The sequence below is a fragment of the Colobus angolensis genome, unplaced genomic scaffold (genome assembly GCF_000951035.1).
Source record: "Colobus angolensis palliatus isolate OR3802 unplaced genomic scaffold, Cang.pa_1.0 Scaffold456, whole genome shotgun sequence".
NCBI classification, from domain to species: domain Eukaryota; kingdom Metazoa; phylum Chordata; class Mammalia; order Primates; family Cercopithecidae; genus Colobus; species Colobus angolensis.
Genome location: NW_012117999.1, coordinates 505,074 through 510,611, shown reverse-complemented (window position 1 = coordinate 510,611; position 5,538 = coordinate 505,074). Strand labels below are relative to the sequence as shown.

The following is a 5,538-nucleotide window of genomic DNA, read 5'->3' as shown; positions in this document are numbered from 1 at the left end:
AGAGAGAGAGAGAGAGAGAGAGAGAGAGAGAGCCTCTAAACAATCATGAGCTTTACTTTGTGTTTCTTTTAATAATCTAATACTGGACACATGTCCTTTAGATGATATACTGTTTACAATGCCTGCCTTTTGGAAGACTGAAAGAAAACACATTACTTAATAGATTTTAAAATCTCTTAATCCAAATTTTGTTTTGTTTATTTGCATGGCCAGATATTTACTTCACATTGACTTATCTTCAATAAAAACAAAATAACTACTTTTTCAGCATACAAAATCAGCTAAATCTCTCAACTAGAACCAGTAAAGTCAAGACTGAATGACTTTTAAGATAACACCACTTTATATGATGAGTTCTAAACTATAGATGGATTCCAAGAAAACAGGCAGGAGTATTTGGGCCTTCAATATTTCCAGACTCCTGTTCTCAGAACCAAACATTGAATGAAAATATTCCAATCAGATTACCATAAAAAAACCCTGATCACTCATCTGTTCATTTGTTAATGATTACACATTTGTTAATGATTGCACAAAATTGATTTAATTTCCAACTCTATGTATTTTCTAATAAAAATGCACATAGATAGACCTATGTTCTTTAATATTATCTCATTTCATATATTTGTAGTAAGTGTAGTATCATTTCTAAAAAATAATATTTTTTCTTTCTGATGATTTTGAAACTTATTTTACATACATTTACAACATATATCTTAATAATGATTTAGAAAATTTACCACCAGGTGTTGTATTTCATCATCCTTGTTTTTAGTTGGCACTATGTGAACAAAAGTGGCATCTATCTCTTTTGTGTAAATTATGTAGTACAAAGCATTAGGTTTATTTAAAAATTCTACCTCTGCTTATACTCTATATTTCCTTTCTTTTTTCCTTTTTCTCCATGGTACTTATAACCATCAAACGTAAAGCATGATTAATTTTGCTTTTTAATCACCTATTTCCATCCACTAGAATGTAATTTCCACTCAGGCAAGAATAGTTTATTTTATTCACTGCTGTCACTCCCCAGCAATCCACTGTATACCCCCATGTACATAGTAGGCACTTGACAAATATTTGTTGAATGATGATGGCTGTTATATAAATCAATTTGGCTACTTCTCTAATGGCATAATGAGGCAATGGATCTCTTCACTGCTTTTTCAAAAAAGAAGTTTACTCTTTTAAATTACTTGCATTAACTTCTTAAGACATTACCCTTTTTAAAATGTTTTATTGAGAAGTAGAGTGCTGCGCAACTTCATTTCAAGCCGAGTCTGCACTCCCACCCATTTCAAATCCCTGTACTCACCTAGCTACTATTTGCAAATGATCCCTTACGGATTTACAGAATTCAATCCCTTTCAAACCTACGAGTCTTTCCAGGTCATTGGGGAAACGATTTAATTCTCTAGTGAGCTTAGTAAAGAAATCCAATGTACTTGAATTTAAAAAAATGGAGGCAAGGCCACCTTTGCTCTTTTCATAGGTGATTACACAACTATATTCCATAACATTAAATTTGCAGTTGTGTCAGGAGATTTTCTTTCCTAGAATTTCGTATTTCTTACTTGTGTTGTACTTCAAGAGCTACTTTAATTTAAAAAATCCATTGAGTGTGGGTTGTAATGGAGCAAAATTCGCATTGGTATAAGCTGTCAGCATTCTAGGCTAATAGAAGCTATAATGTGAAAATACAAACAGTTTCCAAATAATTTCCATTTAGCTTTAGAATTAATTACATGCCCTTATAAAGTCTGGCTTGTCTTTTTAATTATATATTGCTTGAGTTAATAGTAAAACTAATTTCTGGGTAAGACATTGGTTGGGAAATTTTTGAGAACAGGGACCATATCTTATTCATTTAGAAAGAACCAAAGTGTTTAGTTCATTGCTTTGCATATGATAAGTCCTAAATAAATGAATAAACCCTTGGAAGAATGAGAAGTAGATAGAGATACTGAAGACGTGCCTGACCAAGACAAGTAAAATAAAAGATCATATTTTTTTAATTTAAAATTATGAATATTTGATACTGGGTCCCACAATATAAGCACATCAAAAATCACCTACTTTTTTTTTTGAGACGGAGTCTCCCTCTGTCGCCCAGGCTGGAGTGCAGTGGCCAGATCTCAGCTCACTGCAAGCTCCGCCTCCCGGGTTCATGCCATTCTCCTGCCTCAGCCTCCCGAGTAGCTGGGACTACAGGCGCCCGCCACCTCACCCGGCTAGTTTTTTGTATGTTTTAGTAGAGACGGGGTTTCACCATGTTAGCCAGGATGGTCTCGATCTCCTGACCTCGTGATCCGCCCGTCTCGGCCTCCCAAAGTGCTGGGATTACAGGCTTGAGCCACCGCACCCGGCCTCATCTACTTTTTCAAGGTATCTAATTGGACTAAACCACTTTAACCTACCTTTATAACTTCTAAATGAACATTGTACATTAATGTGTTGTTATAATAAGCTGCTTAATAATGGGTAGGCTTATTCTTCTTTTCCAGTTATATCATCCTAAACAACTTAGAAAATATTCCCAAGATCCTCCTGTTCCTTCACATTAATTGTCATTTTATCGAAGCCACATTTTCCAGTGATAACATTATTTATTTGGCTGTAGCTAAAGAAAGTCAGGGAATGGAATTCAAGGAATTTCAGAAAGATTGCTGATTAGCTATCCTTCTAGACTGTGTGTATATGTGTGCATATTGCAGGCAAAGACACAAAAGAAATGAAATATTCACTAAATAGATTTATATTTAACTATCAGAAAGAAAAATTTAGAGAAATATCTAATATTTTTATGCTAATAGTGCTACCCTTTAAAAAAAAGCAAATTATATTTGGGAGGCCGAGGCAGGCAGATCACGAGGTCAGGAGATCAAGACCATCCTGGCTAACACGGTGAAACCCTGTCTCTACTAAAACTACAAAAAAAAAATTGGCTGGGCGTGCTGGTGGACGCCTGTAGTTCCAGCTACTCGGGAGGCTGAGGCAGGAGAATGGTATAATGTGAACTCAGGAGGCAGAGCTTGCAGTGAGTTGAGATCGGGCCACTGTACTCCAGCCTGGGCAACACAGTGAGGCTCTGTCTCAAAAAAAAAAAAAAAAAGAAGCAGCAGCAAATTGTAATAACCAGTAGTTCTCCATTAAGACAACTTTTTATTGTGCCTAATGAAACTAAATACTGTATGTCTGATATAAATGGATTTTTTTAAATCTTGAGGAGACTTTGTTTAAAACATGTACTTTAAGTCAGATTTAAGTAAGATCATTTTTCCTTATTATCCAATTGCACATTAGAAACTTGAAACAGATGCACAGATGATATCCCAAATCTGTAAAAGCATGAGAATAATAATGTATAAACTGCTAACCTTGAGATCTCAGGAACTCCAGTATTTTCCTGAAGATTCTATGCCTCTGAAAACATATTTTCAGCCTGTTGATATTTCCTCATTTTTTCCTTAAAAAAGAAAATACATTTCAGCATGTTACGCAAGGTTATGTTTTCAAAGAGTAAACTTACTAAAGGTGCCAACATCATGATTACATAGGAGAAAATCAATAGAAATCTTAAACTATGCATAGTTTTAAGTATAGAAATGAATAATCATATAGTATATAATTTAGCAAACAAAGTATATTCTTCTTAGAACAATGTCATAAATTTCTAATGATCCATACATGGTTTAACTCATTTATTTGTCTGGTTTCAATCAACAAATATTATTTGGGACAATAAGTTAAAGATATATCCATTCTATTAAGCAGCATTACACTAGACTTAAGCAACTTTCTAGTCTTTAGGAGATTCATATCTTCAAAACACAGAAAAATCCAGGGAAATCAACCAAAATGTTGTAGCTTTTGAGAGTCAATAAAAATCACAATGAATATTTGTTATAGTTCTTGATTTGTTTGATTTGCTTAATGGAAACTATTTAATTATAAAATTAACTCAAATATTTATATATTCATGATTTAAGATAACTTAGACTTCAAGAAAATATATAAAATATTCTTTAAAATGACATACATTAACAAAAATGTTGTTTTTTAAAATTACAGTGCCATAATTAGAAGTGATTAGTGCAACAATTTAGAGAGATGAAACCCGGGCAGTAATGATATATACTTTTTATTTACCCAGACTAAATGTATATAATCACTTTTTCCAAACCACTAATGAATTTTCTACTCTTGTATGTTAAGGTAATTTTACCAAGTCCATATAAAAATGTAAAAATTTTCTTTAAAAATGAGGTAGAGAAACTTGTTCATTTATTGTGTTTCCATAGTAGGCAGAACAGAGCTATCACTGATCATAGCCAATGACAATAGCTAGTGTAGAAATTCTACAAATATATTACTTGAATGAACAAATACCCTACACAAGCAACTTATGCTGCTGTAATTTGAGCAAACAAAATACCACAATCTTTAAGAAAAAAATTTGTCTCAGGCAAATTGTGCCTCCAGGATTCACTTTTTTCCATTAAACTTTATCAATATCTACATAGATATGCTGAGATTAAGATTTGGAACAAACTGGATTATCTGTGATATAACAATAGCACAGAAATATCAAATTGTGATTGGAATTACAGTGCTAATAGAGGTTATTGAGTCAGTTTGGTTCTGAGTAACCCCAGATTTGGTAGATGAACTTAAGAAACCTCAGAAAAATGTAATCAAAATTCAATTTTGTCATTTTTAATGATTTTTAGATTTTTAAAAAATTGACAGATAACATTGTATGTTTTGATCATTTACAACATGTTTTGAAGTATACATGCATTATGGAATAGCTAATTCTAGCTAATTAATAAATTATACTACCTCATATAGTTATCATTTTTGTGGTGAGAGTATACAGCAACCTCTCTGTTTACGTTTTTCAAAAATACAATATGGCATCATTAACTATAGTCACCTTGCTGTACAATTTTAGGTATAATTTTAAATATCTTAAAATTCTATTGAGAACATTACACATTCAAATGATGACATACTGAAGACCACTGAAGATATAACTTGAATCATCCTTTGCACTTATTTTGAGGAACATTTAAGAATGGAGCTTTTCCTGTTTTCTCTGTTAAAGATGCATATCCTGAGATTACAATTCAAGAAATTAAAAACCAACAAGCAAGCAGCAAGCAAGCACACAAACAGACCTCTCTTTGTGTCCACTGAATATAGACTTTAAAAAGTTGGAAAATATTTGTGGTCAGGCACAGTGGCTCATGCCTATAACCCCAGCACTTTAGGAGGGCAAGGCGGGCAGATCATTTCAGCTCAGGTGTTTGAGACCAGCCTGGCCAACATGGTGAAACTTCGTCTACTAAAAATATAAAAATTAACTGGGCATGGTGGCACACGCCTGTAATTCCAGCTACTTGGGCAATTGAAGCACAAGAACTTCTTGAATCCAGGATGCGGAGGTTGCAGTGAGAGAAGATCGTACCACTGAACTCCAGCCTGGGTGACAGAGCAAGATCCTGTCTCAATAAAAGAAGAAGAAAAGAGAAGAAG

The 5,538-nt window shown here is 33.5% G+C and overlaps 1 protein-coding gene across 1 annotated transcript in view; it reads right to left on the bottom strand.

Moving 5' to 3' along the window:
• Positions 1-5,538, bottom strand: part of CSRNP3 (cysteine-serine-rich nuclear protein 3) — a 214,296-nt gene that overhangs the window by 169,085 nt on the left and 39,673 nt on the right. The window contains exon 3 of the mRNA XM_011958025.1: positions 3,378-3,466. The gene's annotated coding sequence lies outside the window, so the exon portion shown is untranslated. The remainder of the gene's footprint in view (positions 1-3,377; positions 3,467-5,538) is intronic.